At 37.5% G+C, this 21,361-nt stretch overlaps 1 protein-coding gene across 1 annotated transcript in view; it reads right to left on the bottom strand.

The window, feature by feature from the left end:
• Positions 1 to 21,361, bottom strand: part of LOC106091056 (nuclear cap-binding protein subunit 1) — a 107,925-nt gene that overhangs the window by 31,619 nt on the left and 54,945 nt on the right. The gene's annotated exons all lie outside the window — the stretch shown is intronic.

The following is a 21,361-nucleotide window of genomic DNA, read 5'->3' as shown; positions in this document are numbered from 1 at the left end:
TATCCTAGCCGGCTTTCAACTAGTGTTATTCTGAATGTTTAAACCCAAGTAGAACATAACATTTGATTGCACATATAAGAAACGCACTTTTATTCTCTATCACTTCCCCTATAAAAAGCAAAAAGAAACACGAAAATGTCTCTATTCTATCCGATTTTATGTATCCGGCATTATCAAAGACCATTTTTCAAAAACGCCTACGCCTATCTCTTCTAAATTCCATCTAGACTTCGCTAAATTCGGTGAAAAAATCTCTATTTGTGAAATATACCCTTATATGGGAGCTATATTGGTCGATAAACTTTATTGGTCGATTCATCCATGAACTGGAATATACTTTCGCCAGGCTGAGAAAAAGTCGCTTGTCAAATTTTAGACAAATTAGAACAAAAATGTGGGTTTCGGAGCAAAAACACGGAGTGAACCGATATGCACCATACTCGATATATTCGCATTTTTTAGGCTAAAGATGTGTTATTTGTGTATCGATTTATATGGTAGTTACATCAAAATATGGACTGGGATGAGTATTTTATAACACATTTTTTCAAACTTCAACAAAATCGGACATTTAATAAGCTAAGCCTATTAGGAGATGAAGATTTAAAATCTGGTGTACAGTCCATGCGGGGGTAATGAAAAGATATAGTCCTATACAGCCCATCCTCTAGCAAAATTCAGCTTCCATAAGAATACAACTATGAGGATGAATGTTACACTTTCGATTATTCGACTTTCATTGAGAGTCGACTACGACTTTTTTACACAAAAAGTCAATTAATCGATTATTCGAAAGTCGACAGGGTATTGAACCTATTAAAAATCCCTGGAAAAAGTGTATCGAGCTCAATGGGAGATTATGTTGAGAAATAAAGAAAACTTTTGCAAAATTTGTTGTGTTCTGTTTGTTAGGTCGGTCTTAGTACATAAACGACATCCGATTTTCGCTTATAAGAATGTAGTCACTAATATGTTCAGCCAATTGAAATTGTATAAGGATTGAAATTTTGTTTTATTTTCCATCTAATAAAACTTCTGCTAAATTTTATACAAATCATTTCACATTTGGATTTGGTACACGTGTTGGACGCCGTAAAATACTCCATAGCGTTCGAAAGAATTAATTCAGTTTAATTGAAAATTTTCATAGATTCTTCTTATTGATGTGTTTGGTATTGTAAATGGGTTACAGAAGCATAATTTTGTTGAAATGTAGACGTTTAGAAGTTCAGCCAATCTTCAAAATACATGCACATATATGGGGACAAACTTCTCAGATTACAATGAGTGTTGTCCTAGAAGAGAAGAGAGAAATTTTTATATGATTGTCATACCGTTTTTTCAAATGACCAAGATATTAGTAGAGAATAACCACCGAAGGGTATTTTTTTAGAAGTTCTCGCTAGGATTCGTACCCAGACGTACGGCGTTATAGGAGGACATGCTAACCTCTGCCACACTGTGGCCACTATGCATGCAAGATAACGCAGATTAAAAACCGATTGAGTGATCAATTGATATGGAAAATATATTCATAGACATACAAAGACGGTTGAAATTTCAGATCAATGGTAAAATGTTTATTTTCGGCTGTGTTGAGATGGTGGACGTTAAATCTACAAGAATATCGAACGCTTTCTATGTATATTGTGCAAATTACTACATTAACATAAAAGCCATTATTAGCATTATAGGTTACTTACTTAAATTAGCTATGATAGAACAATTGTCCCATTAGCCAATGCAGTATAGCGTGTTAAGCGTCTCGATTTTCTGCGATCCTCCTAAACTCACTGATGCCGATTTTTGGGCTCTTGGTCGTCCCGGTTTGGTGTTTCTTAATCCATTCTGATCACATGACCCAGCCAACGAAACCGTTGTATTTTGAAGCGTTTAACTATACTATCGTCGTCATAGAGCTCGTGGTTCATACGACGCCTATATATATTTTACGAAAAAATTGTATCTCAAACACTCCAAGTACTGCTTCATCAGCTTTCGCAAGTATCCATGATTCGAAGCCAACAAAACAGCAAGTTAGTATCAGTGGCTTGTATAGTGAATTTGTCTTATCTTCATTTACTGCCAAACCTTCTTTCGTTGATTTTCTTTCAATACTTTCAAAGGCTGCAATTGCTGTCGTTGGCGTAGGCGAGTAGCATATGTTCTCTTGTGAGTAGTGTGTCATGCCTATTCACACCTGCATCTCGTGTTATCTTCTCCAGCAGGATATTAAAGAGATCACATGTTAGGCTGTCTCCCTGCCTGAAACCTCGTTGTGTATTGAACGGTTCGGAGAGGTTCTTTTCTATTTTAACAGAGCATCGTGCATCAGCAATCCTACAAAGTCGTATGAGTTTTGCGGTGATACCAAACTCAGACATGGCTTGAAATACCTTGGAACATATAGGGCTGTCGAAGGCGACTTTGTAGTCAACGAACGATGGTAGAAGTTGATTTATCCTTGTCGGGTCTTTTCCAGGATTTGGCGCAATGTAAACATTTGGTCTATGGTGGATTTACCAGATCTAAAGCCACACTGATAGGGCCCAATTATTTCGTTGACTTTAGACTTTAATCTTTCAAACAGTACGCTCAAATGTATCTTGTATGCGATACAGCCTTGTCCCCTTTTTTTGCGTTCTTCTAGCTTAATTGCGCAGACGAGCTGATGCATACGCCTTATCAGCATGTCGCCTCTGGTCTTAAACAGTTCGGCCGCCAACCCTTCGGCTCCAGCTCCCTTATTGTTTTTCAACCGGGTTACTGCTACGTGCACCTAGTTCTGAGTAGGTGGGATCACTATCATCGGATACCAGCAGCTGGGAAGTGTTCTACCATATCCTCAGCACACTAAACGAATGTTGCGGCTCTTTCCATGGAGTGTGCAATGGTTTGCCATTGCGGTGCTTTACTATCGGGAGTGCTTTCTTCAAGCAATTGGATCAGCCGAGTGGAGTATGCCGTTGCTACCAGTGTAGCTGTTTTTGGTAGGTTCTTTCAGGTAGGTTTTTTCACTTCTTGCCGTTTCTGTGTTTTCGTTGATAGTGCATAATAAAACCATGGATGCTTTAAATTTCGGGAAAAAGGCCGTATGTTCTGACATTTATTGTTGTTGTGGTGGCAGTATGTTGTACACTGAGGCGGCATCCCTTGCCGATGAAGGACTTCATCGGGTCAATCCGGTACGCACAAGCGGCAGCTTAAATTTTAGTAAGAAATAATTTTCTTGAGTGGCAACACTGATTTCCACCTGTTATGTTTGCAGCTTTCCGATGTCCAGCTTCCGTGCTCGTTTCTCGCCATACTAAGATGGGTGTGAACCATTGCTGCAATAAGGTAATGATCCGAATCGCTGTTCGCCCCTCGGATTGGTCGCACATCTAACACCCTGGTTGAATACCTTCCATCTATCAGAACATGATCTATTTGGTTTCTCGTGCCTTGATCGGGTGACAGCCTTGTGGCCGTGTGAATCCTTCGATGTTGGGATTTTGTGCTGCTAACCACCATGTTCTTTGCCGTGGCGAAGTCTTTTAGCCTCAATCCATTATCGGAAGTTTCATCGTGTAGGCTTAATTTTCCGACTGTTGGTCCATTTTCCTCCCCTATTTTCGCAATTCAAATCAATCTCCCAGAACAATTTTAATATCATGGGAGGGACAGCGGTCATATTCTCTTTCTAGGCGCTCGTAGAAAATATCCTTGGTCTGTTCGTCTTTGTCTTCCATCGGGGCATGGATGAAAATAAAGCCTGAAGTAGCCACAGCCAAATTCATGCCTCGTGTTATGGCAGCTATAATATAGGGCTTCACCTCTCGGTGTTGTTGTAGAGCCGTTCCCAAGCCATCTCACTTTCTGTGTTGCAGTAATCTCTGTCCTGTATTTCTCCAATACATCCGCCATTGCCTATACTGCACCCTCTCTATAAAGTGTGCGGACACTCCAGGTGCAGATTATTGGTTACAATTTCATTTTCTGAAAATTCCTTGTACAAAATAAGTTTTCATTGAAATTTGATATTCTTATCTTTTAAAAGTTCATGGAAACCCAACTAAGAAGGTTAGAAAAAAGAAATCTAAATCCTACCACACAATGAGACACCAAAGATTAAGGTTCTGGGAAAACATTAAATCTTATCATTGACAGTCATTAGCATGGCCTCAAACACCATAACCAGCCCTCCCATCATCGTGAAGACAAAAGGTTATCTTCGAATCGTAGTTATTATAAACCAAATAAGAAACTAATTGCGCTTGGAAGACAATAGGCACCAACAGCACGAGCTTAAGAAACTCACATGAAAAGCAAATAAAGAAAACACTGTGCTTTATGCGACGTGTTTGCGTGTTGTTGTTTAACGAATTTGTTTTTGATAGTTTAAATAAATGTAGCAATCATTTGCGAATCATAGCTAATTTTAATTACTTATCCAAAATTAACTTGGACGCTAGACCTTGACTGGACAAAGAGAAAACAATGTAACAATACCCACTTATCCAGCCAGTAACCAGTTGGCACCTTTATCTAGTTCGGTAGCTAACTTTTGAACACAATTTTGTCTCTGCAGTTCCATTTTACCCAAAATTCTTAGAAATGTAATTATTTATGCTTTCGGCCCTCAAGTATTACTTACCGAACTCCTACCAAGAACTGCTAACACATATGGACATGTGGCTACAACAACTGCTAATAGGGGTCGGTTAACAAAAAATGTTCGTGCTTCTTGCGTGTGAGAAAGAACTTGTACCATCAAAAATTCGCATGCCACTGATAGATTCGTAAACCCAGGTCCGAGCCACCTGCCCGGCATTTCTCTTTTTTCTTTAAATTAATTTTAGAAAACTCGGCGGAATTTTTATTTATTTCTCATTAAAAAAATTTAAAAGTAATTTCTAAATTGTTTCTAATTTAATTGAGATAAGAAAATTATTGCTGTGCAGTAATGCTTATTGCGTAATTCCATCATTAACAAAGTGATGTCGGTAGGCTAAAGACTACCAAACTTAAGATGACGAGTTCAAATATCCTTGTCGACCACTGACAAAACATATAACATTTTTTAAGTAGAGAGAGTGACAGAGAAAAAGCCGAGAGCAAGCAGAAAAATAACAAATATTTTTTCAAACATTTATAAATGTCACAAGAAATCAATTATTCCAATTATTGGAATTAGCAGAAGTACTAGTTCTAGGGTTAACTCCAATGACAAACCCATGTTAAATTCTCCAGTTGTTTACACTGAAAGTAAACAAAAGCGTAACTAGTCCTGATAACTTTGGAACTAGCGAATAAACAGGTTTGGATACAGTGGCCTGTACTACTGGGTACTTGTTGCTACAGTTACAATATCACCTAATACAACAAGTTTTTAAACGAATACTTGCGTGTCTGAGGAAAATTTAAATAACCTTCATAAATGTACGAGTATGTAAAAACAAGTAAACACGCATTAAGTTCGGCAGGCCATAACTAATATACCCATCTTATATATCCACCATAGATCGCATTTGAAGTTTTTTGAATGTCATTTTAAAATATATAGGAGCTATATCAAGTTATGGACTGTCATAAAAAGTAAAAATCATAAAAAATACTATGTTAAAAAATTTTAAATCGGGCGATCTGTTTATATGGGAGCTATATAAAGTTTTGAACCAATTTGGATCATACTAAACAAGGATCTTGGAAGTCAAAATAAACCACTGCGTATAATGATTAATGGGTCGATTTGGGACTATAAACAGTTGATGAAAGTTATTTCGTCAAATTGATTTCTTCAAATTGATCCAGACATGAACTTAATTAATATGTATATGTATTATTTTTTTCAGCCAACCATATTTGAAGAAATCAATTCGGGTAATGAATGACTTTTCTACGATCTCAAAAAGTCATTTGGGGCTGGGTATGCTTGTTGGAGGAGGATAAATGAACTTTACGTACCAAATATCCATCGGACAAATCATAGGCTTCTAGGGGCTCATTTGACTTGTTTGGTCCATGTTTTGATATAGCTGTCTTATAAACCGAACTTTCGTATAGAGGGCGCAATGCTGATGGTGAAGTTTTGCGGGTGGTGTGTACAACCTACTTTAGTTGGGATGGTATGTAAAGCACTAGATCCATTTGACATAGACCGCTGATGATAATTCTTGACCGAATTTGAAATCACGATACGGGTAGCCAGTCAAATTTTCTAGCAACACCACACTTTTGCTGACTTTTTAATTTTTTTTAGCTATGCTATTTTTTGGATAAAAAGCATTAAACAATGGTTTAAAGGCGGACAATATCCTGCAATGGAATCTCAACAGTGGTGTTTTTTTAACATTCATCAACTGTTTATGGTCCCAATCGGCCCATTAATCATTATACGCAGAGGTTTATTTCGACTTCCAAGATCCTCGTTTAGTATAATCCAAATTGGTTCAAAACTTTATATAGCTCCCATATAAACCTATTGTCATATTTAAAATTTTTTAACATAGTATTTTTTATAACTTCTAATAGCTATGACAAGTACGGTCCATAACTTGGTATAGCTCCTATATATTTTAAAGTGGCATTCAAAAAACTTCAAATGCGATCTATGGTGAATATATGTGTATATAAGTTTTGGCCGGCCGAACTTAACGCGTGTTTACTTGTTTTTACATACTCATACATATATGAAGGTTATCTAAATTTTCCTCAGACTATCGAACTGAAACTTGATACAAATACGCCTTTGGTCCATAAACAGATTATGTTCGATTTTACTTCATCAGAAAGCAGAAATCTTGTTTTTATACCCACCATCATAGATCAAAAAGTGCAAATGCAAATTTTGCCCATGAACATTCCACTAAGGAACAGGGGCAAACTTCTCACATATCAATGAGCGCGGTCCAATTTAAGTTTTAAGCTCAATGATAAGGGGCCTCCTTTTTATAGCCGAGTCCGAACGGCGTGCCGCAATGCGACACCTCTTTGGGGAGAAGTTTTTATATAGCAAAGTACCTCACAAATGTCGCCACATTATGAGGAGATAACCACCGCAAAAAATTTTGTGATGTTCCTGCTAGGATTCGAGCCCAAGCGTTCAGCGTCATAGGCGGATATCCTAACCTCTGCGCTACGGTGGCTTGCGAATTTACAACTAAAATATGCAAAACATGTGTGGGCTTAGCAGTCAAATAAAATTTATTAAGATTTGTGCACGCAATTGTAGAAATAATTTGTTTTAATTTTATTTTGCAAATGCAATTCTACAAGGGCCCACACTTATTTGTGAACCAGTAAGGAAGGGCAAAAGTCGGGCGTTGCCGACTGTATAATACCCTACACCTACCCTATAAGTACAATATGGGAGTTATATCCAATTCTGAACCAATTTTGATGGACCTCGGCGGATGTTTTCAGATAGGTTAGTAAACAATCCCTATCAAATTTCGAACAAATATGTTCAAACTGTAATTACTACGGTTGACTAATGAAAAAAATTATTGCAAATTACCCAATCCTCCTGCCAAATTTCGAGTTATATCTAAATATGAACCGATTTCGACCAAACTTCTCAAATATTGTGGTAATCGTTGAGGATAGCGTTGTGCAAAATTTTGGCAAGATTGCTCTATAAATGCGCATGCAGTGGCTCTAGGAGTGAAAATTAGGCGATATATATATATGAGAGCTGTATCTTAATCTGAACCGATTTCCATGAAATTCACCAGAGTCAAGATAAAATCCTTTCTGCTGAATTTCGAGAAAATCAGTTATTACTGCAAATCGGACGAATATATATATGGGAGCTATTGGGTTGCCCAAAAAGTAATTGTCGGTAATATAGTATTAGTAATATAGTCGGCGTTGACAAATTTTTTCAACGGCTTGTGACTCTGTAATAGCATTCTTTCTTCTGTCAGTTATCAGCTGTTACTTTTAGCTTGCTTTAGAAAAAAGTGCGCGAAATTTTGTTTACATTACATTTTGTTTGTTTGGCGTCAATTTTAATATGGGTACCACATGTATTGAAAGAAATTCATTTAACAAACCGAATCAACGCTTGTGATATGCACCTTAAACTCAATGAATTCGATCCGTTTTTAAAACGAATTATAACTGGAGATGAAAAATGGATTGTTTAAAACAACATTAGTCGAAAACGATCATGGTCCAAGCATGGTGAACCAGAGAAGGTTATGCTGTCTGTTTGGTGGAATTGGAAGGGTGTGGTATATTTTGAGCTGCTTCCAAGAAACCAAAAGATTAATTCGGATGTTTACTGTCAACAATTGGACAAATTGAATACAGCCATCAAGGAGAAGCGACCAGAATTGGTCAATCGTAAAGGTGTCATATTCCACCAGGACAACGCTAGACCGCACACATCTTTGGTCACTCGCCAAAAACTGAGTGAGCTTGGCTGGAAACTTTTGATGCATCCACCATATAGCCCTGACCTTGCACCATCAGACTACCATTTATTTCGATCTTTGCAGAACTCCTTAAATGGTAAAACTTTCGGCAATGATGAGGCTATAAAGTCGCACTTGGTTCAGTTTTTTGCAGATAAAGGCCAGAAGTTCTATGAGCGTGGAATACTAAATTTGCCAGGAAGATGGCAAAAGGTTATCGAACAAAATGGCAATTATATATTTGATTAAAGTTCATTCTAAGTTTTATTAAAAATGCATTTACTTTCTTTTAAAAAATCCGCAATTACTTTTTAGGCAACCCAATACATCCAAATCTGAATCGATTTTTCCAATTTCAATATCTTCATCTTTAGGCCGAGAGCATGCCCATACCAAATTTGAAGACGATCGGATGAAAGTTGCGACCTGTAGTTTATACACAAATTAACATGGACAGACGGACATAGCTATCTCATCCTTCTGGATGTTACAAACAAATGCACTAAGTTATAATAACCTGTACCTCATTAGTGGTGTAAAAACATATCATGGCAATTCTAACTGCAGATGTTCTACATAAACATGCACTGGTAATTTATCCAGAACATCGTTGTCCTGGATAGATGTAATTTTCATACAAATTGCTCTGCACTGCAATATACAGTACTAAAATAAAACATAGCTAGTATTTCCAATTCGATGAAATTCGGAACTGTGAATAAAATTGGTAGCGCAAATATAGTTCACAACGAAATGAATACCGCCCACATGGGTCCAGCTTTTCATATTTTCAATCTCTACGATTCTCCCTTCTTTACTTTTAATAGTTAAAACCCAGAAAGCTTTTATAATTAAATAATCAATGATTGCTTGCAGTTTGTTTACCGTATAAAGTTCATCGTCTAAGTCTTTCAGGTTAGGATAATCGTAAATGCGAGCACAACATTGTTCACACAAACTAGTAAAGTTTATTATGTTTTACTATTACGGATAAACAAAAACTAATTCGGAACAGCTTTAGAACATACAGTGACGGCAAAACTAAACCACGGAATTCTATCAGCCAGCATTTCCTGCAATATAAAATTGAATATTACACTTATAAAAAATTTTTTTTATTTGTTTTTGCCTAATCTCCCAAGTAAAGGAAAATATAGCATATAAACTTCACACTACAATTTTTAATTGTATGTATTTGGAAAGTAATCGATGGTCTAAAACTGGAGAGATGTTGTTAATTTCTCAACGAGTTCGAAATTTTTATCAACTATGTTAAAACTCATAATCATCAAATTTTACAATGTACACCCTGCAAGAATAAAGGTACAGAATATGACGATTAAAGGTGGCTAGCGCAAAATGTGGCTTGGTAGCAAAACATATCTATATACATACCTAAATAAGAGAGTGTATCAATTCAAGTTCTGCTACAACTAGCAACATCCTGGTGCACTAAGATTTTTTTAACAATATTGCTTTTTTTTAATTAAATAAGATATAATAATAAGGCTAAAGCACTGGGAAAATCGACATACCGAGGCACATTCCATCGGCCAAAAGAGAGCGGAATATATATACAGTTGTGTTCAAAATAATAGGAGAGTGCTCCTCTAAAAAACAAAATTTTTTTATTTGAATTTTTTTAGGTAACATGAATGATAATCAATTCTCTAAGTGGTATAACAGTAAATTATCTAATTTAAGCTACAATAATTACAAATATTTCATTGAATAATTTGTTTCCCCAAAATAAGCTGTTCAAAATAATAGGAGTACAGCTGCATAACTCAATGCTTTTAAAGCAAATGGCACAAAAGTTGGAAATGAATTTATAAAAACTTCAATTATTTCTGTGCCTAGATTTAAAACCAGTTTTTATGCCTTCGGCACATATATGATGCTTGGAGTCTCAATAAGATCCTGGCATTTCTTTACGGGGTAATCTTGGGATAGCTTGTGCCTGCCATTACGCACCGTGTCCATAGCTCTTCCGCATTTGGCATTCGGTTCTGTGTAAGATAATTTCAATGTCTCCCCATAAATGTTCAATGGGATTGACGACAGGAGACTGAGCAGGTCACAGCTTAACCTGAAACCCATTGGCCTGAAACCTCCTCTTGCCAACTTACTAGATGATTCCGGCCATTATCTTGTTAAAGTACCAATTTTAGAAGCATAATTCAGTCTGCATAATGTAACATTACTTGCTCCAAAGTTGTTGTTGTTGCTGTAGCAGTTTATTGTGTTCTATCTTTCGTCTGCTTGATTCTGTTGAGTGTCAAGATCCAGGAACTCTGTGACTAAGATGGGGTGCGTCCACAGGGATCTGGGTCTGAGTCGAGTGGGTCTGGCCGGGCAGTTAAACAGGTGACGTGTATCGTGCGGTCCCTGGTTACAATCGGGACATACATCTTGCACGTCGGCATCAATCCTAGCTCTGTGGGAATTGAGGCGGCTGCATCTGCCGGAACGTAATTGAGCCAGAACCACTCTGGTTTGCCGGGGGAGGTCGATTTCTTCGGGTGCAATGGGTGGCGGTCGTTCTCCAAGGACTACATTCACCCGGTAGCCAATTAACGCGTCTGCTACCGTGTCTGCATGAATGTTGTTCAGACCCGCTTGATCTAGAGTTTTTCTCTTGTAGCGCTGGACCTCCCGCTCTAGATCGTGTAGATCTACCTTAAGGCTTCTGGGCGGTGGGAATCTATCCACAAGATGATGATTTGGATGATTTCTGCGATAACAGCCCAAAAGGTATTGCTTAGACAGCATGTAGTTATGTCTTCGCACTGGTAGGATCTTTGTCTCCTGATGGAGGTGGTCCATATGAGAACTGAGGAGACAGCCCGTCGCAGTTCGGAGGGCGGCATTCTGACAGATCTGAATATTATTCCACTGCGTGTCACAAAGTTGACGTGACCACACTGGCGCTGCATAACTTACCACAGACCGGCCAATTGCTTTGTACGTGGTCAACAAGGTTTCTTTGTCTGCACCCCAAGTGCTGCCAGCGAGTGACTTGAGGACCTTGTTTCTACTTTTGACTTTATTGCAGATTGCTGTGGGATGTGGGGAGAATGTGTAGGAGCTGTCAAATGTGACGCCAAGTATTTTGGGACACTTGATGGTCGGAATTATTTCTCCATCGACCATCACAGTCAGCTCAGTATTCACCTCACGCGTATTTGTAGTGAACAGTGTGGCTGTAGATTTGGTGGCGGATATCTTCAGATTTCTTGCAGCGAAATATGAGGCAAGCTCGTTGAGGTGGACGTTCAACCTATCGCAGATGTCATCAATGGGTGGGGGGCCTGATACCATGATCTTACAATCGTCCGCATATGATACGATCTCTATGCCGTCTGGAGGGGGTGGAATGGAGGATAGGTAGAGGTTAAACAGTGCCGGAGATATCACCCCACCTTGGGGAACTCCCTGTTTCACTTTACGGAGTTTCGACTTCTTATCCCTAAATTCCACAAATGACTGGCGACCACACAAATAATTCGCGACCCAACGTTTCAGGCCTGGCTGGAGGGACGTGTTGGCGATGTCCTCAAATAATTTGGCATGGCTGACCGTGTCGAATGCCTTCGAAAGGTCCAGTGCCACGAGGACCGTCCTATCACATGGCCTGGGCTGATTGAAGCCACGACAAATGTGTGTGGTGATGGCATGCAAAGCTGTTGTTGTGCTGTGCAGTCTCCGAAATCCATGTTGATGCTCGGCGAATGGAAATTCTCCTACGAGGCTCGGGAGGAGTAATGCCTCAAACGTCTTTGCCACTGGTGAGAGAAGGGAGATCGGTCTGTACGACTCCCCCAGACTCGGATCTTTTCCAGGCTTCAGTAGCAGGATCACTCTGCCCATTTTCCAGACATCGGGAAATATAAGAGTGTTCAATGACAGGTTAAGGACAGTGGTAAGGTACTCAACTCCAGGTAAATCCAGATTCTTCAGCATCAATGTAGAGATTCCGTCGGGGCCCAACGCCTTGGATGATTTGGCGCCACGGATGACATTCGTAACTTCACCCACGGTAAATTGTGATGACTGTTCATCGGCTCGGAGACCACGAATACAGCAAATGGCTCTCCTCCTTGCCCTGTCTCTCTCGGGATGCACAATAAATTGACGGTTGAACAACCTGGCGCATCTCTTCGGATCAGTCACGGTTATCTCGCCAAAAGTGACTGAGGTCCTGTCATCCCGTCTACCGGGGTTCGAGGGTGACTTAACAGTGGCCCACAGTTTGCCTACACCGGTGACTAAGTTACACTGCTCCAAGTGTTCCAGCCACAAATTCCGCTTATGTTCGTTGATTCTGGGGTTAGCGTGGTCCATAGCACGAATCCCATCACGCACGTCTGCGAGTACCACTGCTTGCGCCGGAAAATTGGGTCGCACTTGGGGTATTCGACCGGCTGGTATAAAGCGAGCGGCTGCTGCGTTAATGATGTCTCGGAATTTCCTCTCGGCCACAAGCACATCAGAGGGGGGGTGGCAGTTCACTGAAGCGGCGATTGGTATACTCTCTGAAGCCAGCCCAATTGGCCTTCTTATAATTGATAAACGTCCGGCGCTCAGAGGTTATGAAGTCGGGTGGTCGGTCTCTCTCGGGATGCACAATAATTTGACGGTTGAACAACCTGGCGCATCTCTTCGGATCAGTCACGGTTATCTCGCCAAAAGTGACTGAGGTCCTGTCATCCCGTCTACCGGGGTTCGAGAGTGACTTAACAGTGGCCCACAGTTTGCCTACACCGGTGACTAAGTTACACTGCTCCAAGTGTTCCAGCCACAAATTCCGCTTATGTTCGTTGATTCTGGGGTTAGCGTGGTCCATAGCACGAATCCCATCACGCACGTCTGCGAGTACCACTGCTGGTGAGAATTATGGGAGATGGTCTGACCCCAAAGAGATGACGGCTTGCCAGGATACTTCACTCAGGAGATCAGGGGATGCAATTGAGATGTCTGGCGAGCTGCTGCACCTCCTCGTAATCCTAGTGGGGCATCCTCATTCACCTTGCAAAACGTAGAGCTATCTATCTGCTCTGCCACGCTGGTCGTTACCTAGGAGAGAATGCCATGACGTGTGATGCGCATTAAAGTCCCCTAGAACCAGATGATTATGGTCAAATAGCAACCCACTTATGTCGGGGTTGTAAGCCTGGCCATTAATCGGGACACAGCTACCAACCGGCGGTATATACACGTTGTATATCTCTATCTCGGCTGTACCAGACCTGACTGCTATCCCCATACATTCCATGTAGGGGTCACTAGCGCCAAGCGCAGGCGAGATAGGTCTATACTGCACGGAATGGTGTATAACGAAGGCCATACGCCTTGGATGATATATATATAGGCAAATTCTTGCCTCTCTCTACTATTGCAGAAATATTATTTACAATTTATTCAAAATTATAGCAACAGCTTCATTGTCACTTTTCTCTATTCAGTTGTCACTTCTTTTATTTTATAACAAATCATTCGCATTCCTATTTGTACAACAAATACATAATATTTATAATAAGCTTATATTGGCAATTTTACTTCTTACATACCCTTCCAATGACTCTTAGAATATCAATTAATTTGGACAAATTTTTCTTCTAAAAATATGTTATATGTTTCTTTAATTATTTTGAACACAGCTGTTTTCATTACCTAAACTCTCCAAATTCAGAGCTCTAACTTAAGAAAAGATTAGTAAATTTATAATGGCATTAGTTAAATTGTGTATGAGAAAACTATTTATAAAAAATATACCTTATATGTTAGGTTACATAAGTTTAAATTGGACAAAATACAACATTAAATTATAGAAAATATTTATACACATGTGTATGTGGCTTTAAAAAAAATCTACAATAAACTACTTAGCTGTTGTTATATTGGTATTATGATTCCAAACTTCAAATTAGGGTGACACAATCGAGTAACAAAACAACTATCCTTTAGACAGTTTTTCTAAAATTTATTAGTCTGCCAACATTATGTTCAGCTAATTGATTTTTTGGTATTGCAATAGGACCCAGACATTTCAATTTTTTTTTTATATTTGCAACAATTGACTTTGACTTATTTTTGTATAGTAACCTCTTCTATAGAACTTTTGTTTACTCCTGAACAAAAGCGGTTAGTATTCTTTAAATGTATTAACTAGACATGTGCAGGCCTCTATCACTTTCTTAGGATATTTTTAACTGTCGAAATATCAACTGGATTTTTTAACATTTAAAGATTTAAACCCAATCTTTAACACAGAAAAACTTTAAAATACGTTAAGTATTGTTAAAACTTAGGATGTCCGCCGTAGCGCAGAGGTTAGGATGTCCGTCTATGACGCTGAACGCCTGGGATAGAATCCAGACAAGAACATCAGAAAAAAAAATTTCATCGGTGGTTATCCCCTCCTAATACTGGCGACATTTGCAAACAATGCAATATAAAAACTTCTCTTCAAAGAGTTGTCGCCTGCGGCACGCTGTTCGGACTCGGCAATAAAAAGAAGGCCCTTATCATTGACCTTAATCGTAAATCGGACAGTACTCGTTGATATGTAAGACGTTTGCCCCTGTTCTTTAATGGAATGTTAATGCGCAAATTCGCATGAACACCCGCGAACTTATAGAGAAAGAGGCAATAGGATTGGCACCAGAGACTCTTAGAACCAGAAATACATCGTTTTCAGATGCATGTGAGACTCTTGATTCTAAATATTGTTCTTCAAATCTATTTGAAAGGACTAATTCTCTATCTGATAGTTTGTTTATATCTGGTAATAGCACATTGGAAAGGAATATACATACAACGGGTAACGATTTTCCAATATAAGCTTGTCTCGGGAAGGGGCACCGAGCCCTTCTGCGATGCCTTATAGGGATATGAGGACGGATCGCCGTTTTCCATCGCTGGATTCGGTACTTACAATCAGTCAAATGAATTTACGTGCACTTCCTTTATTCAAAAAAAAACCAGCTAAAAGTGCTCATAAAGTAAAATTTCATAATATGACTCTTTCAGCTTTGCTGAATCACACATTCATCTAGTCAATACGTATAACTTTAGTACAGATACCACTCTAATTTGCACCCAAATATCTATGAAAGAGAAAAAAGCTATAAATTTTCGCTATTTTTCGAGATATGTAAGGAATTATATGGCACTTCGCATTGTCCGAAAATAGGATAGTAGATTATAGCACTACTCCAAACGTTTTCTTGGCAAATTCAAATTATAGTACCAAGCTATACCTCTAAACATGTAAATATGTTAATTTTTTATGTAAATTCGAAAATTAGATAAAATAATATGTTTGTAAAATATATCCTCAAGTCATGTTGAAAACATTGTCTAAAAACCACATCCATATACACAGTCATAAATAATTATATAAACAGTATAACTTTAGTCGTAAAGCCGAGATCAGGAAGACACTCTATGTTATCGTCCAGAGAAGGACGCTCCATTTTGGCCATAGTGCCCAAAATTCCACAAATTTCGGCAGTAAAGTTGACGTTACATGTGTACGAATATAGCAATAATATATTAAATATTTCGTATTAGGCTGGTTGTGTACCAAGTCAAAAATCTGTACTTCAAAATCTACACAAAGAATTGTTTTGTGCTTGATACTCAACACTTAGGGTTATAGAATATTTTTCATAATTCAATAAAGAATCTGCCATGAATCCAATAAAACAATCAGAGAATTATTCGAAAAAAGTATCCAAAAACAGAAGATTTCATCTTAAGAAGGCCTAAAACCTACTTTATGAGAAAAGTGAGCCTATACAAGGAAAACAGACACTTAAATTCTGGTTAAAACCATGAATAGATGAATGGCAGCAATTGCCGCGTCTAAGGGAGAGTCCACGAAGTAGGATAGTTATGTTAAACTTTTTTAGTTTTAAAAAAATAATTATGAGCTTTCTTAATGTACGTATACTTTTTTGATATGAATTTCTGAAAATTTTTAGGTATTTCTCTACCTACTCATGAATTAAAAGTGGTGGAATCCGATTATATATGAAATCATCTATATTCCATTGAAGATCAGCGTAAAAAAATTAAATATCTACAGCGGTCAAAAAAAGTATTCATCATTCAATGTTTTTTTTTTAATAAGTCTACAAAAGACAATTGGAATAAAAACATATTAAACTAATGATGATGTGTGATATATATGTACACAATTTCATTGTTTTTAAAGAAAAAAAATAGTATTTATTGGAACAAAAAGGGCCATTTTACAGCTGAACACAAAAAATTAAACAAAAAAAGTATTCATCATTGCAAAAAAACAAAAAAATAAATAACATAATTTAAAAAAATTAATACTTTGTTATTCGACCACCGCGTCTTATAACTTCTTTTAAACGGTTTGACATCGATTGGACTAATTTAGCGGTTATATTTTGCTCTATATTAGTCCATTCCTCCATTATCACCTGTTGCATTTGACTCTTGCTCGAAAAATTGCGCGTTCTCAATTTGCGTTCGAGATGTTCCCAAAGATGTTCAATTGGGTTCAAGTCGGGACTTTGAGGAGGAGTTTTAATGACTTTGGGGCAGTTATACAGCATCCACATCTTGGTATTTAAAGCAGAATGTTTGGGGTCATTATCTTGATAATATTGAAAGTTATTACCAAGCCCAAGTTTTACAGCACTATCTTTTAAATTCCTCTTTAAAATGTCAATGTAATACTTATGATCCATTACTCCATTAATAATTTCAAGATTTCCCGCTCCTGAAGCCGCCATACACCCCCAAACCATTAAACCACCTCCACCATGTTTTACAGTAGCAACTGTGTTTCGTTCTTCAAGCTCTATATTTGGTTTTCTGTACACTATGACCTTTCCATCGCACCCAAAAAGATTAAACTTGCTCTCGTCTGCAAAAATGACTGTTTTCCAAAATGATTCGGGCTGTTTTACATACATTTTTGCGAAGTTTAGCCTTTTCACTCGGTTTATTTTATTTATAAAGGGCTTCTTACGTGCAGTTCTTCCTCTGTAACTATGCCTTTTGAGTGTATTTCGAATTGTTTGTGTAGTAACTTCCTTCCCTAAATATTCCATAGTGTTTTTACGAAGAATGGTCGCATTTGTCTTCGGAGTTTTCTGAACTTGCCGCACTAGCCAACGCACATCTCCAACTGAAAGTGCTTTTGGTCGACCAGATCTTGGTTTATTGTCAACAGTTTTCGTTTCTGTCCACTTTCAGATGATGGATTGTATAGTAGATCGTGGTCTATTTAATATTTCACTGATAGTTTTTTGAGTTAAACCATTCCTGTGGTGTTTTATTATCAAAACTTTTACCTCATCAGAAACCTCGTTTTGCTTACGACCCATTTTGACAAAAACTATATTTTCAATGAAATTAAATATTTGCTGTCAAGGGCAAAGCCTCCTTTACTAAATAAAACAGAAAAGGGGGATTCCCAAATAATATTTGAATTTGACTTTGATGATAGCACATCAATGATGAATACTTTTTTTGTTCTGTTTTTGGTGTTATTATATAAAATTGCATTTTTTGCGCTAATTAAATTTATTTTTTGAATTTATTTTAAAACATATTACGAAAAATAAACTATTGCATAAAACTGCATTATTTGTTTACTTTAAATTTTCTTCAATTACCCAAAATAAGTGAATTTATTATCAATTTTGCTAATGATGAATACTTTTTTTGACCGCTGTAGTTACTTTATTTGCTAGACACATATGTACGTAAATTTATTTGATTGACTGTACGTCTCATCGAAAAATTATTTAGAAAAGTGGAAAGTTTTCTTTTTAAAATTGACACGCTATGCAAACAGACGGGCGCCCGGGTAATAAGGTAACCACAACAAAAAGTAATCGTAGGTTTCTAATTCGAAGGTTTCTATGTTTCGAATAACATAGAAATAGTGCTCGCCAACGTCGCAAAATTTCTAATGACAACAATAGCCTTGTTCACCATTAATTGAATGTCTGTCACTTCACATATTATTGACAGGGTGTAGCCAGGATTTTATTTTGGGGGGCCCACCTCTCATTTTTTTAAAATCGAAAATTGACAAAGTTCTTGTTACTGTGAAATTGGTAAAGATACCTCTTTTTTTTCTTTTTTGAAAATTGTGGTAGCTATTGGGTGCAGAAACTGACACTTTGGCGGTGACATTTGGTCATAAAGTCAGAGCTGAATTTTACACTGATTGCGAACACAGTGCAAATAACTTTTGGAAGGTGGCTTCGAACTCTAGACAACGGCAACAGCTCTTGCTACTGCTCCGTATGCCCAGGTTCGCATTTACGACGAAAAATACCCAACAATAGACCTGTCTTAGAAAAATTCTAGCACGAGTTAGGAAAGAGGTATCGTAATGAAATTTGGATTGGAGTAAAGAAGACGACTAAAACCAGTTATAACAATTTTCCCGGCATATTTTGGGGGAAAATTGGCTTGTCAAAAGTCGGCAATGTTTTATATCCCAAAAATCAAGCGAAAAATATTCTCACTACTTCTCTTGACAGTAGGTTCTATTTTATGCCAAAATCAATAAATCCAGATTTCTTCGCTTAATGGTCATAAAATATTAAGAAAATGATTTTTTTTGTTGTAGGGGCTTAGGAAATAAAAAGATTTTTTTTTAATTTTTTAAAATTCCAAATATTTGAAAAAATTGCTACGTCAATATAAATTCTCTAAACTATGAATATACTAGCATATACCCGGTCGCTTCGCTGCCCCCGATGGTACACCCAATATCAAGGTGTAACTGTATCGCAATTTTAATAGCTCTAGCCGTATCCGTTAAGAAAGAAAAATTTTAAAGTTTTAGTGCCTAAATGTGCGAATTAAAAAAAAAAAAAAAAACCTCTAGTCGACCGATAAATACTGTCAAGGTGTAACTGTACCGCAATTTTGATATATTTAGTCCGTAAATAAGGTACCATTTTGTGCGTTTTAGTACCTAAATGTACAAATTTCAAAACAATATTCTAGTCATCCGTTACATACTGCTAAGATGTATCCGTATCCCTATTTCCACAGATGTAGCTCAGTCTGTAAAAAAGTACCAGTTTGTACGTTTTAGCACCAAAATATCAACAAAGTCTAGTCGTCCGGTACATACTGCCAAGATGTGCCTGTATCCCAAATTTCAGGTCTGTAGCTCAATCTATAAAGAAAGTACTAAATATTTAGCACTTAATTCCTTTTTATTCCACTCCTGGTATGATTTCAACATTTCATATTTGGTACTACTCATCGTATATTTGTCAAGCCATCGATTTTACCCTTCTCCGTTCACCGAAAAAGTAAATAAGCAATTTCGTAATTTTTGGCACCAAAATGTATGACTTGTTAAAAATTAATTAGCCAGCCAAATATATTTCTTAGTAGAATCTACATGTTAAAAATCAGAGCTCTAGTTTAATCCGTAAAGAAAGTATGAAATGGTCCAAATACAATACTAAACATACGTTTCATCCGTTTCCAATACTATTTTTCAAATTTTTTTCTATCTACCCCCTTTAACAACAATCATTTAAGCCAAATTTCGAAGTTCTAGTTCTACCCGTTTGCCCTATGCAAATATCACGTATTTCGTACCTTTATTGATCCTTTTTTATTTCTAAATGTCCAACAACTCTTTTGGCATCCTTATTTAGGTTATCATAGTGTACCTGAATTCCTAAATTCAAAGTTCTAGCTCAATTGACAAACAATGTACCAATTGCGGTACTAAACGTACCATTTTCCCACTTCCGGGTACTATATTGGAAAATTTTTGTCACCAAATCTTATTTTTCGAGACGCTCTTTAATTTGAGCCCAAAATCATAATTGTAACCTCATCCCTTCGCACTGGATAAAAAGGGCCCCCCTGGCTACGTCCCTGATGATTGGTAACACATCACCTCTTTCAGTAGAATCAAAAATTCCTAACAACCAGAAAGACCGTAAAACTTTATATTTAGTACTCGGAGAGCATTATTGAAACGTTCATTGTCCAGTTTTTCTAAAATGCTCAAAGAAAGTGGTGTGGAACAGATATTTTTAATCGTTCGAGCGCTATTGTGATTTCGACAGACGGGCGGCCATAGATACACATAGTGGGAGGACGATCAAAAATGTATATATTTTATTGGGTCGCATATCAATATTGCGAGGTGTTACAAACAGTGGTATACAATTATTTCTGATGTTCTTCCAGGATTCGAACCCAGGCGTTCAGCTTCATAGGCGGTCATGCATACCTCTGAGCTACGGTGGCCTTCAGACTATACTACTAACCTATTTGCAGAAAAAACAACGATAATCAGTTGATTATGTATCGTAAGTTTCATAAATTATCAATCAGTTCCCATGCTTAAAGGAATAAATCGGGTAGTGTCAATTTCCTTAATTTTTTCTAATGTCTACAGTGTTTGTCAATATCTCATAGTTAGTTAAAGACGCCAAATGAGTTTTAATTATTCAACATCACCCAAAGAGGACACATTGAGTACGTTTTGTAAATGTATGACTTTATACAAAAATGAGGCACAATGTGTATTGCATTTTGGTCTATTTAATGTCCACATTAACTCAAATGCTCCATTTTGAAATGCGGCAGCTTTGCTGCAACAAAATGAGCCATATGTAATTTATAAACCATTCTCAAAGCAACGGCCTACAAAAGAAATTTCGATACACTTAAGTAAGCAACTTTTATGTTGCGCAACATTAGAGCAGCAACTCAATTGCAGTTCAAATGAAAAAAGTTGTTTGGTGTTTGCTTTTTATAAAACTGAATTGCTGAACTGCCGTTTGGTACTACTGCCTTAGTTGGTACTAAGTATTTGGTTGCTAGAAAAGAAAACTTTATATGGCAAAATTTAAATGTTGAGGTTTGTTTGTAGATTTATTCACGAGTAGAGCTATTGGCTTTACTCTCGCTTCACTCCCCCT

The sequence above is a fragment of the Stomoxys calcitrans genome, chromosome 4, assembly GCF_963082655.1.
Source record: "Stomoxys calcitrans chromosome 4, idStoCalc2.1, whole genome shotgun sequence".
In the NCBI taxonomy this organism is placed as follows: Eukaryota; Metazoa; Arthropoda; class Insecta; order Diptera; family Muscidae; genus Stomoxys; species Stomoxys calcitrans.
The sequence above is the reverse complement of the archived record's forward strand: the minus strand, read 5'-3'. Positions and strand labels throughout refer to the sequence as shown.